At 39.7% G+C, this 18,561-nt stretch overlaps 2 protein-coding genes and 1 long non-coding RNA gene across 3 annotated transcripts in view; 1 reads left to right on the top strand and 2 right to left on the bottom strand.

Moving 5' to 3' along the window:
• The window catches only part of LOC116049982 (keratin, type I cytoskeletal 13-like), a 511,520-nt gene that overhangs the window by 234,680 nt on the left and 258,279 nt on the right, over nucleotides 1-18,561 (top strand). The window lies entirely within an intron of this gene.
• LOC116050016 (NACHT, LRR and PYD domains-containing protein 3-like) overlaps nucleotides 1-18,561 on the bottom strand; it is a 271,266-nt gene that overhangs the window by 160,801 nt on the left and 91,904 nt on the right. The window lies entirely within an intron of this gene.
• Nucleotides 140-11,248, bottom strand: LOC118494119. The gene is made up of 3 exons (XR_004896182.1): nucleotides 11,233-11,248; nucleotides 5,480-5,484; nucleotides 140-439 (listed from the first exon to the last, which is right to left on the bottom strand). It is a non-coding gene; the product is annotated as an uncharacterized LOC118494119 (long non-coding RNA).

Here is an 18,561-nt window from a genome sequence, read left to right as displayed (position 1 = left end):
GTAGTTAAGTACAATAACAAAGAATTAGAACTTTGTTACATTCCACCACTGCATTTTGGCCCTATAAATAGCGTGATCAATCACCAAATAACGCAGGATTTAATCAGTTTAATTGCTGATGTAAATTGCAGTGTGTTTCTTTGCATAATATGATTTTTTTTCAACAAATGATCAGAAATACATTACAGTACAATACTATCATTGTAAATGACTGTAGAATTAAATAAGATGCAGTAACCAATTATTTGGAGCAAACTGTCATCACTCAAATGTGCTTAAGAGTGCTTTTGAGTGTTCGTAGATTTTGTTCTTAGCTAAGAACAAATCCAAGATAAGAAAACATTAGTGAATGTCAGAATCTTCCTAAAAAGTGCGTAAGTGGGATTTTAGAACACATTTCTTCGTAAGAACAGTTGGTGAATGAGGCCCATTGTTTTTTCTTTACCTGCCATGACATACGTGACTAAACCTCTGTATTCTCATCTTACACATCACACTCCTCTGTTATGGTGTGGTGGCCATTTCAGTAGATTTACTCACTAACATTGTTGTGGAAACACAATAAGCATGGAAACTAAATGCACACTTCCTGGATTACTACATTACTTCAAATACTAAATGACTCCTTTAGTAAACTAGTATTCACATGAAATAAAACAATAAAACATTGAGACCATTCAGCAAAGCACACTGGGTAATATGAAATTCAACACTGGTTGCTATGGACTCGTCACTAGGCTTCCTCAGTCATTGTATATTTTAGCATAGGTAAAGCTGAACATTATCCAAAACTCCATTTCTCAGACGAGCGTCAATTTGGGAGCTTACATGCTACCACTCCTTCTCAAATGCCTTGAAAAGGCTGTCGTTTGCACAATTTCACAAATAATCACCGGGACCGAAAGGATATTTGAGTTGGGTATGGCTGCAGCCTGGAGACCTCCTGTCTCATGCCCTTCTGGCTGGTGTTGTACGCACGCTTCGACTTTTCAAAATAAAAGCTTGCGTCTGGTCCGCTATGTTTTCGTACGGTGTTTTGGATGTTTTTTAACTAACCAGTATGGCAATCATGCTAATGAATACAATACTTTTTTCATGTCTTAGTTACTACACGATGGAGCTAGCAAAGCAATTTTGTGTTTATATGTGCGAGTGAGATTTATTCATTTTGGGAAATCCCACGGTCTCTAAAGCTACAGCTCAAATTGTCTGTTTGACTAAACAAGGAGGGACCCATCTACTAGCGATAGGGGCGAGACTGAGAAAGCTACATGAATAAATATGCACCAAACAAGCCACTTTGAAATTTTGCTGTTCTCATGAATACAAAAGTTGGGTGACCCTCCCCCCTAGACTAAACAAAATTGGATGACCCTCCCATCAACAAAGAATAAAAAGACATGACCCTCTCTTATTTTCCTCCGGTGGTCCATTCCATAAATACCGAACGATCCCTAATATTACCATGTAATAAAATAGAAACAGGCAGTTTTGCATTTCCCACCACTGATTAAAATATTTGGAACATAAAGGGTGGATGAATTTGACCATTATAATATGGTAATTACCAATTTTAAATTCCAAGAAGTTTTATCTAATTTGGAAGGTATTACGCTGAAAGTAGCCTATAATATTGTGAAAACATCAACATATATTACTCCATTATTATCATGTTATTACAATATTAATATAACTATATTACCATTACCCAGATATACATATGGTTATCATCAAACCCTTTCCTAGTTATTACATTGGTAATTGCATGTTATTATATATGTTACCTCCTTATCACCCCAGTATTACATCTTATTACTGTGACGTATTACCCAGTTATTACTTTGGTAATTACATGTTATTACCTATATATTACCTCTTTATTATCACACTGTTACTCCACTATTACCATCTTATTACCATGGTGTAATGCAAAGTGCTACAATCTTCACCTTTGATCAACAGAGTGGTGTCCATCTTTGAAGAAAACAGGCTGACCCATAGACTGGTCACTCTTCATGGACACACAGCTGGGTCCAGGTCCAGATCCAGGTCCAGGTCCGTGCTGCTTCTCTGGGCTGAAACACAACACACACAGAGCTTTGAGTGTGAATAATGATGGTGGAGTGATCTGAGTGGTGGACAGTTAGAGATGGTCCTCTCACCTCTGAGCTTTGGTCTGGCTGTCATGTTCCCCACACAGAGTGGTTTTAGAGGGAGGGACTCCCTCCTCTCTGTCCTCACACTGACTCATAGCAGAGTCCACACCTTCATCTGGAGAGGGAACACTGAGAGCAGCAGTCCAATCATTAATCAGCACATCATCACTCATTCATCCCTCACATCATTTCTCCTGGAAAAAAGCTAAATATCAGCAGCTGGTCCTCTGATTGGCTGCTTCTCTCTGTTTCATATCAGTGTCAGTTGAATCCTTTTGACTTGTTGGACTGTTGCTCAGACTAAAGAAGCAGTTAGAAAACATGACTGAACTCTGGGAACTACTGTGGGCCTTTTCTCATCACTTCATCACATTTCATTCACTCAACACAGAGAACTGATCAACACATGGATCAACTGTGCGTTCATGGACATCGGAAAAACGTTTTTCCGAGTGAAAACGTCACTATTCACGCCACTTCCTGTGGGAATCAGAGGTGGGAAACTCAGGCCAGATTTTGCTAACAGAGTTTCCCAGTTGATGACGCGTTGTTGACAACTGACGTTTGATGTAGGCGACTTTGGTTCACTGAACATATTTCAATGACAATAAACTTATTTATTGTGGTCAAACGCCTTTGCTGAGAAACATACACAGACATAACATGTTTCAAATTATTCATAAATAGGCCTATGTATAAAAAACCAACACCTTATCCGTGTCCTTTCCTGTTCGTTGTCCTGCAGATAACACAAACAAACACCTGTCCATGTGCTGTTTGTATGCTCGCATAAGAAAACAGCAGCAAATTATTGTGGCCTCCATGTTCTCACACACCTGATGCTCTGGGTGCTCTAGGCTACGGCCAACAGTTGGTGGCAGTCATGCAACAAGTTGTTATGTCAAACGCCAATATAACAGAAGAAGAAGAACACGCATCCCGACCATCCTAACCATGTGAACGCTGGTAGTCAGAAAAACAACGTAATCACGGGGGCGGTCCCTGTCATTCTGAGGTGGCAGGAACGCGCCGCAATAGTGGTTTCGTATTGGACAGAGAAGATGCTGTTGGTTCTCATTGGTCAGTGGTGAGGGCGAATCAGAGCAGAGGAAGCTGCCATCAGCTGCTCTACTTCTATCAGTCCACTAGATGGCCTCATTGAGCTGTTTGGAGGATTAGACAGCATGTCATTTAGTTATTATAAAGCACGGAGGTGTAGGCTGTTTCTTGTATACAAGGTGTTCTACAAATAGTTTATTATCATGCTCACCCTCCTGTTCATATTTATCCACATAAATCCTGATTAGTATAATTGTATGAAAACAGACAATTCAAACAGCTCATATCACGGCAGCCACTTAACTACTTCCGGCACATTTCACTCCGTTAGGAACCTTCCTAAACAAAAAGGACTATTGGACCACAGCCCTGGATGATTCAAAAGAAGCTGCAGAAATCAGCTGGAGGAGGTGGAGTTACTCACTGGGACCACTGGAGGTCCTCCCTCCAACTATTCTACTCTTGTCTGATCTGCTTTTCCTCCTCCCTCCCTCATCTTCCCCTCCCTCTCTCACTCTCCTCCCCCCTCATCTTCCCCTCCCTCCCTCCCTTCTGTAAACTGGTTTTCCTTCGTTCCATCACTGACTGAAGTCAACTCACCTTAACACTTTAATTTGGACTTGAGTTGTTTTTACAGCGAAGACTCGAAGCACACGAGGAAACATGTTTTAATATGCCGTCTCTCCTGCTCAGCTCCTCTTTAACACAGAAAAACCTGAAGAGAAAAGTACAACAGAAAAAGTGTCTCAGACAGTTCAATTAAGAGAAGCTCGTCTAAAAACTGCTGATTAATGTGCACCATAAAAAGATCATGTTAAAAACAAGTTCCCGTTAAATTACAGTTACATCTAAAACATTCTTCTACAGATAGTGGCTGTGGAGAAATCTACAGACAGACAAAGTGGAATCAAATAAATCTTTTCTTTCCAAAAGTCTGAAAGAAGACATGTTATGGAAGATAAATAGAACATCTATAGACTGAAAACCTGTTTTTGCCTGAAGTTTAAAACAAATTTGACTTTAACAAGACGTCAGAAGAAATGATTTTACATGCTGATCCTATAAAGTGATCCCTGCTGAGTCCTAGTGCTCCCCCCCTGCTACCTTCCCCTCCACATCAATAAGAGTCCTGACAGACCCCAGATCAGACTCAACTCTTCTCCTTCATTCAAAGCTACACTTCATCTGGACTTCTCTCTGCCTGCTCACACAGGCAGCCATCTTGTTTCCCAGCTTTAAACAATCACACGTTCACCATCAATTCAACCGTTTCTCCAACCACAACAATCAAAGATGTCATCTCAACCAATCACAGCTCCACTTACTGAACTTTCAGCCATGAACTTCATCAGTGTGCAGCTCTCTTCTGTCCTCAGCAGGTCTGTGTAGAAAAGGAGCTTCAACTTCAACTTCCAACAGACAAAGTGAAGTGACGCCGTTTCTTATCATTAACCAGAGTGTGTGTGTGTGTGTGTGTGTGTGTGTGTGTCCTCACTTCACTATGAAAGTATGCATTCTGACTGGTTGGACCACTAGCGGAGCCAGAAAAAACTAATGTGGGTGTGCATCAGATAAACTGGCTGTGTCACATTTGATGACGTTCCAACCCCACATATACTGGTAGATTCTCTGTATGCTGGCAAGTGGTTTGATGCATTTTGGGGTGTAAATATTTGCCTCATTTGCATAAAGTTGAATCCAGGCTGCTTTATGCAAATGAGGAGCGAGGGGCTCTGCTCGCCACCTCTCAAAAACTTAAGAAAATCTTTTAAACTGACCGTTGTTGATCTGAGATTCAGCAGCTGTAGACTATTTCTCACATAAAATGTTTTCAGTAAACCGTTACATCCTGATGTCTAGGGGTAACCCGAATGCAACATAACGGGTGCCCTCCCCACTCTTCCCGCTCCCAAGCAAGGCCAGAACAAAGAATTACAAAGTAGCAGTTTCTTTTTTATTCAGAGATTAGGCCCCAACACAACCTTTATTATTTACAGCTTCACCCCCATCACAGTGGAGGACAGGAATTTCTGTCTGCCGAAAGATACCTGTCATTCTTTGAACTAGGTTCCAAATCTTTTGTATCCGGTCCTAATTTATTACAGAAAGCCTTCCAACTTTGCTTCTTTGCTTCCTTAATTACACGTCTAGCCTTAGCTCTAAGCCTCTTATATTCAATAGTACAATTCTCTAATAGGTGTTTCCTTAAGTTTTTATATGCCCTATTCCTATCTCGGACACCACGGTACCATTGCTCCTCTTACTGGTACTTTTTTCTTAGGGATACTCTTTACTGCTGCAGACCACAACACTTCACTAAGAGACCTATTCCACTCATCTACTCCTTTTTCACTATCTATTATTGCTAATCCCATATTCACTCGATCCTCAAACTTGATCCAATTAGCTCTTTTATAATTAAACCGCAGGGAGCAATGAACCGGCTCCTCAATCAGACACCTACCGAATTTACTAATTATTTGCACATGATCACTTCCCACTGTATAAAGATCCATTGTCTCCCACCTACTGATCGATGCTAACTCTGCTGATGCAATTGTAATATCTATGGAAGATGTCATTGACCGACTTGTACTAAACCATGTAGGACGACCATCATTTAACACAACTAAATTATTTTTATCTATAAAATCTTCTACAATTTGACCATTTCTGTCTCTCTTCTCACCTCCCCACAGTTCATTATGAGCATTAAAATCCCCAACCCAAATCCCCAGTACACTAATCTTATCTACAATTTCCTGAAAGTGACTCTCTTCTATTTTAATGCACGGATTATATCAATTTGCAATAGCGATTTTCCCGCGATCAGTCCAAACTTCTGTAATGACACACTCTAACACTGTTTTTATTTGTATTCTTCTATACTGAATCCCATTTCTAATAAATGTAGCACAACCCCCTCCTGATGTATTCTCCTTATCTTTCCTTTCACATTTGTACCCCGGTATTATAAAATCTAATCTCGGATTTAACCAAGATTCCTCAATACAAATAATTTCTGGTTTTTCTCCAAGACAATCTATCAAGTGTTTCTTGTCCATTCGCAATAAGACTCCTAGCATTCCATTGCATTATGTAAAACATAATACAAAAGACACTAATCACTATCATATTCTTCATGTCTGCTGTCCATTTCCTCTTCCTCATTGTCGTCCAACTCTATCTGTTGACTCCCATTTGATCTTTGATCTGCACTATCCTGAGTGTAAGTAAATTCCCATAATTCCTTTTGATTGATCCCATTGAATCCTAGAAGTTTTTCTGCAGCAGAAGCAATTTCACATGCCACATCTGACTTTTTGTTTGCCACCATTTTAACTCTCCACATTGCTTCAACCATGAATGCCAGTAGTCCTTTTATGCTAATCACAACAGTCGTCATTAAAAGCATGTCCCTTTACTAGATCTCTTGCCTTGGCCTCACCTTGATCTTGACTTACCCCACCATTATACTCCACCCTTCTCACTGCCTCAGCATAAGATATTTTCCTCTCTTTTTTTATTCTCTCCACATGTTCTGCTTTGACATAGTTTTGACAACCCCTGAAGGAAGCTGGATGTTCACCCCCACAGGTACAGCATTTCACAGGTTCATTACATTCTTTTCCGTCATGCTCCTTGCTACATGGTCTACATCTTCTCTTTCCATTACACACAGCTGCCACATGTCCATATCTCTGGCACTGAAAGCATCTCAGAGGGGGTCTGTCATACTCTTTTACTGGGTAGCTCATGAACCCCAACATGACCTTCTTCGGTAGCACACCATCTTTAAAGGAGAGAAGGATAGGTATGGTTCCTCTACCATTGTCATTTCTACCCATACGTTTTACAGCTACAACATTACCTCCTTTTAAACTAGTCAATATCTCTTGCTCAGATACGTCCAATGGCACATTATACATCACTCCTTTTACCTCTGTATTTGTTTTTGGCTTGAACACCTCCACTCCCCTACCAAGCACAGTTTTAATCTTGAGAGCCTTAGCTTGTTGCATTTCCGACTTACATATAATTGAAATCATTCCATTCTGCGAAATAGAGGCATGCAATATGTCACCAGTCCCTTTTTTAAGTTCATTTGTCAATTTAAGGGGATTGACTGTAGAAAATCCAGCCCCTCCTTTTACTTTGATCAGAACTTTAAATCCCTCCTCACTATTTGGATTTGGTCTTATTGCTTTAATCTGTGGGTTTTTCATATCACTATGCTGAGAATTATATCCTCGCTCTCTTTTGTGATTTGTCTAAAGCCTGGTTCACACGGGACGATTTTAAAATTGACGGCTCCCGAGCATTCCCAGGTCAGACGGTAAATCTCGCAAAATCCCTCGAGATCAAACGTGACTTCAGAGTAAACAATCATGGCGGACGAAGAGGATGCAGTGGCGATAGTTTGTAGTTTGTTTTTAACCGAAAAAAAACGTTATCAAAAGAAAAGGCGACATCTACCGGACTTTCTGGTGCACCATGCCGCCGGCTGTTTTGATTTTGTTTCCCGGTGCTTTCCTTGCCGCCTCGTCACCTCGCTTTCTGATTGGCTACACGCCACAGTCCACAGGCTGCGTGCTCGTTTGTCCCCGGGGGACACCACACACAAGGAGAAATCGGGCCAAAACAATCCAATATGTTTGAGATGGGAGCGGTCCCGACGTCCTTCCGAGCAGACGAGAGCAGTCTTAACACACCACACACGGCAGGAACATCTGATCAGATTATTTTACCATAATCGGAGCATCCTTAAGATTGTCAGAAGGGGGGAATCGGGGCTAAAATCATTCCAATCCGCTCCCTTGGGCATGGGCTGACTCTGATTTTAAGGTATCCCCAACTGTGTCAGAATTTAACGGTTTAACAAGGTTCACTGGAAGTTTTTTGTTTTCCTTTACAGAAGATGCACCACACGACTTAATTTCCACTTTGAATCTATTTACTGAGTTTGCTGAGACCTGCTCAGGAATATCATTCCCGGACCTATACAGGCTGTCGGGCAATACCCCTTCAAACGGTTCCTCACAAACCCACACTATCCAATCCAAAAATCACAACTAGTCACATAAATTCTGACGCACAACTCTCTGGTTGCCCGGCACGAAAGGAAGCAGTGAATTACACCCAATACCGAAGCTTGTTTCACTCCTGCTCTGCTACACGTGTTTCACCTCGCAGTCCACTCCACCTCGAGCAGCGAGCTGTAGACCTGACATGCAGTCTTCCGGCGAGAGACTGAGTTCCTGTCTGACGGGGCTTAAAATGGCTACTGGCCTCCAGGCGACCAATCAGGAGACAGCAATCAGCTCTGGTGGACCAATCTGTTGTGCGCACCTGTTCTCCATTACCTGTGTGCACTCAGAGGAGATCAACTGGTAGTGCAGGGTGAGAGACAAATTATGAAATATGACCCCATAACACCTCCCCACCCAAGATCAAACATTTTCCCCAAGAAAAGGTTTGACTCAAGACCTAGACAGAGCATGGGAACGAGAGAAGGAAGGAGAAGGGGAATGCGAGGGGGAACGATAGAGAGAAAGGATCAACACAACTAGTGTTTCTTCTCAGCGCCGGGTGAGTCAACGAGACGACTAGCAGAAGAATTGCTTTCCATTGTCAATATGTACTTAAAAACTGTTCTGAAATGCAAAATAATAGAATTTTAATCATGTGATAAAACATGCGATTAACTATAGAAATTAGGGCTGAACGATTTTTGAAAATAATCGAATTGCGATTTTTTTCAAAAATATTGCAATTGCGATTTAATATACGATTATTTTTTAAGCTCTTTGTCTTCTGTATTATTCAACAAAGACAAACAATAAATCATTGTATAGTATGAACAACACAACATTAGATATATTAAACAAACTGTTCTTTCCTGGAGGCCAGGCCTGGATGTGATGATGAAATTAGGTGATGCATGAATTTATATGAATGACATCTTTTATTTAACTACTTCAGTCACAGTAGCATATTGAGCACTAACTAAGCCTGGTGTAAACATTCATATGAAAGTCAGAAACTAATCACACAAACTAAAGTGCAGATTGCAGAAATATAAAAACAAATATATGGCTTTACCACACTTATTAGTATTTAGATTATTTAATTATTATTTACTGTAATAAACATATGTAAACATGTGGATTGCACTTTTTAAACACTGTCTTTGAACTTTACTAGACAGTTAAATAAGTAAAAATATAGTATACAGTTTACCGTTTACAGACTGAACGTGTCCTGTTGCAGGTTTTGGGTGACATGCTGCTGCTGTTTGATTGGTTTCTCTCATCATGTGATTTCAGAGAAACGACTCAGAGTTGGTACTTAAAGCTGATTGGTCAGATGGAGAGCGGACAGACAGAGAGAGGACAGATAGAGGAAACTGAGCGCGCTCAGAGCTGCTTCACCTGCATCACCTCTCAAACAGGTAAGAAGCACTAAACCTCTTCATCACACAGGAACATCTAATACTGCTAAATACCGGCTAATTTACAGCAGTTTACAGTGCAGTACAAGGTAGTTAAGTTAGTTGTTTATTCATATTTTAAAGTCATATGAATCAGAATCAGATGACTTTATTGATCCCCTCAGGGAAGTTATTTAGTTAGTTACTCACAGTTAGACTCCAGGTAACAATAAGAGTCAATATGTGTATAAAGTATAAAGTAACATAGCTACATTAAGACAGAAATAAAACGTGAAGTAAACAGTAAGATTAGGTTAAAAAGATAGTTTCAGACATTACTCAGGTTATATTATTAGAGAATAGGTCCTCTTATGATGGATATCTAGTTCAAAAGCCATCACTAGAAAGTGGCTGAAACCAGCATATTGACATTATTTATGATATTTTTAGGATGGAAAGAATTACTTTTTCTATTAGAACGGACATGTTTTCCATATTCCAAATTCCACATTTCTGGATTTGGAAAACATTGGATGTGAACCTGTTCTGTCAGATATGCCCTTTATAAATAATGCAATCTAACTACAGGGAATGAAAGATAATTGTATTGTTAGAAATACCCTTAAAACATGGAATCAAGTACGTAGACACTTTGGGATTAAAAATCAACTCTCTGTTCTGGCACCTATTGTTTGCATCCTGATTTTGAATTGTCTTGTTTAGATGTGGCTTTTAAAACATTGAACGATGCTGGTATCTTTCAAATACAAGATCTCTTCTCAGATGGGATTTTAAAATCTTTCTCTCAACTCAGAACTGAATTCGAGCTCCTTCAAACACTATTTTTCCGTTATTTACAACTTAGGAGCTACATCCATTCTATACCAACATATATATGTGGCTTGAATACGAATCTGCTTGAAAAGATACTATTACAGGCTTCTTCTTTAAAGAAGAAAGTTTTAAGTTATATTTACTCTCAAATGTTTGTCAATATCCCTACGATCAGTAGTCAAACTTCTTGGGGTGAAGATTTTGGATCCCATCTGGATGAGGGGATGTGGAAAAGAATCTTGTTGATTGCAAAGAAAATGACCCCTGCTATTCCATGTAAATATGACCCTATGTGCTCATCATTATGTGTGAAATGTAAAAATAGCTGTGGCACTAATGGACATTTAATGTGGTCATGTCCAAAAATCTCAAGTTCGGTCCAAAACGAGATTAAGAACATTTTTAGGTTTGATAATCCACTAAATCCGTACCATTTTGTACTGGGAGTGGATGCCAGCTGTGATCGTAGGTACAGGTACATTCTTAGAGTTGCTTTGAATGCTGCACGCCTCACAATACTACATAAATGGTTAGACAAAGATCCTCCTAATATTACAATGTGGTATGAAAAATGTATGTCCATCTTGCAATTGCAGAGATTATCACATGTACTAAGAAATACGCTTGATGTTTTTGTAAGGGAATGGTCCCCATTAGAATTATACCTGAAAGAAGAATGGTCTAGAGCAGGGGTTTTCAATAGGTTTTTTCTTCGCGTGTCGCGCCTCCCCTGAGCCACAGGGGAGGCGCGACACGCGAAGAAAAAATAACTCTATGCAGCTCTATTGATATCTGTAATTGTGCATGCGTGTATTAGCTTTAAAATGCATCGTTTCCTTGTCCCAAGTCAACACAAGTCAGCATTAAGGGAGGAGACAGGACCCAGCAAAAAACATAGGAAATATGATCCCAACCTGGTCTCACAGAATTCCGTGAAATGAACACGGCCCCTTAACTCAAAATCTGTGACAGTTTCACGGAATCGCCGAAAATTCCGTGACGGACCCACGGATCCGATGCCTATGTAAGTCAATGACAGGCATCATCCATGGTCTACGCACGGATTCCCTGATCACAGCACGTTTCTTTCTGCCAGTCGGGCTGCAGCAGAGAAGCTGTATAGCTTTGCTATTATTGGTATTTTTAGCCCAATAACCACTATTTTAATCAACATTTAGTCACCAGAATTCAAGTCACCAGATCTTATCATGGTTTATTTGTATTTCTTTTAATGTTATTATTTCGGTCTATTTCGGCCAGGGAAGCTGGATAGCTTTGTTGTTTATTGATATTTTTAAAACTATAACGCTACATCTATCAACATTTATTTAGATGTTATCATAGTATACATTTCTTTATTTTAATAATATTATTTCGGTCTTATTACCGGTGAAATATTACAGTATGCTGTAATACAGAACATTACGATATGATCCGAGCTACTGACACGCATTCAAAGCCGATATCCCACAATGCAATGCGGGCATTCATTCACAGAATCAGGCAGCGATCAGCGGATCTTTAACGACAGTATCGCTTCAATGTACATATATACAGTCAGTGGTTTAGTCACCAGCAACAACACGTTGCTCAGCTTTGTTCTAGTAAGTTATACACCGTAATAACGTTTAAAAAAATCTGCGGAAAACTCCGGAAGTGACGTGGTACGTGGCGCTCGGTGGAGATGAAGATAAAAAATACATAATATTCGTAATATTGATGTTTTTGTCTAACGTTGTATTTGAGGATGTAAACAATAAGATATTAATAATAATAAATACAGTTTCATGTATTTGTCTCATATATTGTGACAACAAATCAAATCAGCTGAAGACTCTGGAAGTGACGTAGTAATTACCGCACGTCATCTGTGAAAGCTTGCTGCACGTTGTAGCCTACGTGAGAATTTGTACAATAAATATACCAATAATGAAAACATAGTGTTTTGTGCTTATGTTTGACTTATTAAGATTTGTTTTGACTTGTTCTGTTGTTAAAAACTAAAAATAAACTACTTACAAAGAGAAGCATTTTCTATTTTATTTCCCATGCATCGTCAAAAACATGAGCATATGTATGTGTGGGACTTACTTTGATTTAACATCACACTGCATTATTAGTTGTTTTAAATAAATAACTTTTTTTTTTTAGTTCAATTTTTTATTAGCACCATTTATCATTCAGACATACAGAACAGATTCCACAATATGAACCTGGTAATATTGGATGGTGCACAGAACAGAGAAACACAAAATGAGCAAATAACTGACTTTTTGAAATATCAATTTATGGTAGGTCTAACATATTAATTATTATATTCAGAAGATGATCCTCATATCAATCACCATGGTTACAGCTTGTAGCCATATAGCCTTCAAAATTAAGAAAGGACTAGTTTTAGGAAGCATTTCAGGAAATTAAAAGGATAAGGAGGTTGTTGCTGAGGTTTTTGTTCACAGAGATGTAGCTTTGTTGGTGTACATCTACAACATGTGTTTTGGCATTTTTTTCACAAACTGAGGAGTTGGTTGTGACGTTGTGACATGGGTCAGAGGGTATCAGAGGTCATAAATGATGAACCAATCAATGGGCTCTGCTCTATAGGCACCTTGGTGTTCATGTGGACAACACCTGGCTGGAAGGCCCGTGTTCAAAGTGTGTGTTATCATTTAGAGCAGACACGGTGAATCAGAGGGTTTATGTTATACAAGGCTGCATTACAGAGCATATTCATTTGTCAGAAAGCATGACAATATCTAAAAACATCTCATTTAAAGTTTGGTTGTCAGGTGACTGTCATGAAGGTTGTGGAGAGGAATAGAAACCTGTCTCTCCAGGCAAGCACAGAGAATATGGTCTGATCTTTATTCTCCATGCCAAGTAGCTCTTATCCTCTGCTGGCACCCCAACTAAACTAAATATTTCTAAACTATAGGCCTAATTTTAAATAATGTTGCTTAAGGCTGGTTGTGGAATAGCTTCATGATATGATGCATATAGGGTTGTGTGTAGGTCTTTTCACTGTTTGTGAAAGATGAGCAAAAGATTGTGGCTATGTGATGTGCTTCAGTCTGATTACATATCACTTTATGTTGTTTTTTATTGTAAGTATATGTCAGCTGTATGATAAAACAATATGTCAAGTGTTATGTGTGAAGCATTTGAACTCAAGGCAGATATCCCTCTGGGGACAATAAAGTATCGCCTGCAAATTGGTCTCCATGATGTGTAAAAATGTAAACGTTGTCGTAGGACTATAGCAAAGACATCGTTGGAAACTTCTCAACCTGGACAGTAACATATGTCAGTCTGAAGAGGATACATTACTCCTGCTTTGAAATATTGACCACTGAACCTTGAACCCAGTACATGTTTGAAGGCTTGTCATTTAGCAACAGGAGGTGCTAGACACATAGGACCAGCTGTTATAGAAGGTACTACACACATAGGACCAGCTGTTATAGAAAGCTCTGGACCTCAGCTATCATGTAGATATGGTCACCAAATTTTAAGCACTCTAAGCACTGTCAAATATGGTAATATGCTATTTTCACCTATTCAACGATTATATTTTTAAAATCTGATGACACCAGTGTGTTCCCCATCCCAAAGAAAGCCAGGGTGTATCCAAAATTCTACACTACCAACTTCAAATTATGAGAAATATTAGCCTGGGTAAACCCTGACGGACTTCCGGCAAACTTGAGATTTGCTCTGCAAGTCAGTCTGGCGAAGAGCCCATTCAAACCCATTTCCAATGTCCCCAAAATCGAGGCACCACTCACAACCGCTGAGGCTGGCTTTACACCAATCACAACCGTTGAGGCGGGCTTTACGCGCCGACAGTAGCGCAGCGACGGCGAGCAGCTTTTTGTTTACATTCAATATGACGGCTACTGAAGCGCAGCGTCACCCGGATCGTTGGTCTGATTGGTTGGACTATCCATTGCCCAGAGGCATTTGAGCGGCGTCCGTTGGTGACGCCCCCTTGGAAATGAACTGTCAATGAACCTTCCCCAGACCCACTCTCAGTTATAACTGAGAAGTGTCTGGTGTCAACCAGGCTAGAGAAATATACCAATATATTTAAAAACTACAACTCCCACTATAGACGGGCCCCGGGTTACAAAGCCTGTGTATTTGTAGTTCTTCCGGTGAGGGTGGGGGACATGTTCGACTCCTGTGTTTCTGCTCTCTGCCGTGAATGGGCTTCATTCCATTTCAGATTGCCGCCACCCGCCGGCCAGCCGAACACACAATACATGAGACAAATACATGAAACTGTATTTTATTATTATTAATATCTTCATTGTTTACATCCTCAAATACAACATTAGACAAAAACATCAATATTACGAATATTATGTATTTTTTATCTTCTTATCCGCTAAGTGGCACGTACCACGTCACTTCCGGAGTTTTCCGCGGATTTTTTTAAACGTTATTACGGTGTATAACTTACTGGGACAAAGCTGAGCAACGTGTTGTTGCTGGTGACCAAACCACTGACTGTATATATGTACATTGAAGCGATACTGGTGTTAAAGACCCGCTGATCGCTGCCTGATTCTGTGAATGAATGCCCGCATTGCATTGTGGGATATCGGCTTTCAATGCGTGTCAGTAGCTCGGATCATATCGTAATGTTCTGTATTACAGCACAGCATAGGCTACTGTAATATTTCACCGGTAATAAGACCGAAATAATATTATTAAAATAAAGAAATGTATACTATGATAACATCTAAATAAATGTTGATAGATGTAGCGTTATAGTTTTAAAAATATCAATAAACAACAAAGCTATCCAGCTTCCCTGGCCGAAATAGACCGAAATAATAACATTAAAAGAAATAGAAATAAACCATAAGATCTGGTGACTAAATGTTGATTAAAATAGCGGTTATTGGGCTAAAAATACCAATAATAGCAAAGCTATACAGTTTCTCTGCCGCAGCCCGACTGGCAGAAAGAAACGTGCTGTGATCAGGGAATCCGTGCGTAGACCACGGATGATGTCTGTCATTGACTTACATAGGCATCGGATCTGTGGGTCCGTCACGGAATTTTCAGCGATTCCGTGAAACTATCACAGATTTTGAGTTAAGGGGCCGTGTTCATTTCACGGAATTCTGTGAGACCAGGTTGATGATCCTGAGTTAAAGTTAGGTTTCACCTGGTCGGGGTCCGAGGCTGCACCTCTGCCGCAGTGTGACAGAGACCGGGAGAACTGCCCATCACGCGTTATGGTTGTCTGTGGAGAGAGAGTTCCCCCAGATCTCCACTAAGGCTATGAAAGTCCTAATCCCCTTCACCTCCACCTATTTGTGTGAGTGTGGGTTTTCCGCACTGACCCTGATTAAAAACAAATACATATCAAGGCTGCAGGTGGAGGACGACTTGCGTTTATTTCTCTCTGCAGTGCAGCCCCTCATCCAACACCTCTGCGCATCAAAGGCACGGCCTCAATGTTTCCACAGACGTCAGCTGATTTTGCCGGGGCTTCAGCCCCGAATGTATTTTGAAAAGTTGACTGACAAATATGAAACCGGATGTTGTTTGAGCTCTGTGTATTTCTACCGTAGTTTTGGTTTTCCACCCCCGATGTAGAGCAGCGTACAGCCACTTTCCTAAACTTTGTCTCATTCAGAGACAGACCAGAGTCTCAAACGGGGCTCTGAGTCTGTCAGGAGGTCTGAGATCTACTGTATCAGCAGAGCTATCACCTAATGCACAGCAGACTATGATGCAGGTGGATTATTTTCTGAAATATAGTGACTGTATTCTTGTAATAGCCTATTATAACTTTATTTTTCTCAAAATATCACAACTCCTCCAAATCTCAGAGAACACAGATGGGATGAGATATATTTGAATGTGAATGTGCACAAAGTTTTGGACATGAGCAGAAATCTTGCTGAAACATCTGAAATATTACAGGCCAGGAGTTTATTAATAAATTAAAATGCATAATGTATCATTGAGGTGAATAATTGTCATTTGCACATTTAAGGAGGTTACTTCCCCAACAAAAGATACAAAAGAGGAGGGAGGAGTAAATGATGCTAGGCTACAAGTGTGCTGACTCAGATATAATTAGAAAAGTCGATCTACAGGAGAATAAATAGATGAAAGAAATACAGAATGGCTGAGAGCCTTTCCTGCAATATATTCCACACTCACCGGAGGGCAGCTAGCAACTTTTTTAGGGGGGAATACACTTCAAGACGTGACATGACCTGTCCTCTGGAGGACATATCCACACCACCGCCCCGTGGATTATTATTGGGATTATTCACAGAAGCCTGTCTGAATACACTCACCGGACGGCAGCTAGCAGCTAACGGCTAATGGCTATCAGCTAGCAGGGCAAGCTAGCTACCAGCAGGATCGATACAAGAAATTTTAAGAATTTAAACAATGTCTGAGTTGAAAACGCATCTTGTTGACACGTAAGGGCCCTGTTCATGTGGCACAGACATATTAATTGCATTTTATGTCTGTTAAGAGGCACAAAGGCACTCTAAAACTTGCCCCGACCACTGCCGTTTTAGCTCAGTGGACGCTTGTACACGTAGCTGCAGCTTCTCCGTGTTACCTGCACTGATTCGGGTCGGGGTTTTTTCTATCGAAAGTACTTGTGTAGCTATAGCGATCAAGATTAACGTAAAAATTGACCGGAATTCTCCTTTAACTCAAGAATTAGGTATAGTTTCCTATAACTGAGGTTTATTGACCATGAATTCCAAAAATAAGTGTAAAACTATAGTTGTGGTTAGTGCTGTCTATACATGGTAGTGAAAAGAAGCGTTAAACATAAAAAAAAAGTGAGGAAAAAAAATGAAAAAAGGTGCCAAAAGTGTCAAAAAAATAGACCATAACATCAGAAAGTGTTGATTTTCAGAAGACAACACAAGGGTTAATGTTCAATTAACTTAAAAGCAGCAATAAGGTGATGAATCAACCTCAGAGTCTTAAATCGTAAAGTTTAAAGGCACAAAGGGTTCAGATACTTCTCAATGATCCTTAAATATATAAAGAACTACAGAAATATTCAGTGATGGGATTATAGTTAATGCTAGAACTTTTAATGATTTATAGGAATTAATTAATATGTAAGTCATGCGTGGAAGCTGCTGTCAATCATCATCAATGACTGACAGTGAATAAAGAGATACAGAATACAATTATAAGGGCTTTCCTTGAAGTAATCTGTAGTCGATTAACACTTATGATTTTGTTGACTTGATTAGTTGATTTAATCAACAGATCTATAAAACTGATTTTCACCACAAAGAATAATGCAAAAGCACCACTTTAAATCGTGTGTTTACCAGAAATGTTCTGATACGTTTCTTAGAAATTAATCATTCAGCATGAAAAAGTATGAAACAAACTAAAGAAACTAAAGTCGACTAATTGACTAAGAGCGAGCAGCCGTAACAAATATGAACATAAACTGTTGGTGAATAAGTAGTTATGAGACATTGATCTTTATAGATGAAATACTTCCAGTTTACTATCTGTTCAATAAATCCAAAGTGTGTCAGAGAGTTTTTTAATCAGTTTATTAAGGTTAGAAAATGTTTCACTCCAGTAAAAATATATAAATCTAACAATCACACAACCTGGAAGCCCCCAAATCATTCAAATAAATATTGATTTAACTCAAAATGTGCGTACGCCACTTCCCACGCAAAGGTTCTGATTTAAAAAAAAAAAACTTGACGGGAGAATGTGTGGTCCTTCAAGTAAACTCTGACCCATGCGTACGCACATTTTGGAGACAAAATAGAAATTGGCGTTGAAGATGGTGAGGTGGTGAACTGAAGTCAGAATGCAGAATAGGGTTGGGCGATATCCAAATTTTGATACCATCAAACCTCCTCCCTATTTTACCGTGGTATACGGTATTACCGTGACTAATTAAAAATGATGACGTAAGGCTCAGACGCCGTCACCAAACTGTCGGCTTGTGCACCGTTCAGAAACTGAATACTAAACACTAATACTGAAACAATAATAACATAACAACAACTTACAAAAAACTACTTTCTCCTCTACACTGTCTTGTGATGACAA

Source organism: Sander lucioperca, chromosome 21 (genome assembly GCF_008315115.2).
Source record: "Sander lucioperca isolate FBNREF2018 chromosome 21, SLUC_FBN_1.2, whole genome shotgun sequence".
Taxonomy (NCBI): domain Eukaryota; kingdom Metazoa; phylum Chordata; class Actinopteri; order Perciformes; family Percidae; genus Sander; species Sander lucioperca.
The sequence above is the reverse complement of the archived record's forward strand: the minus strand, read 5'-3'. Positions and strand labels throughout refer to the sequence as shown.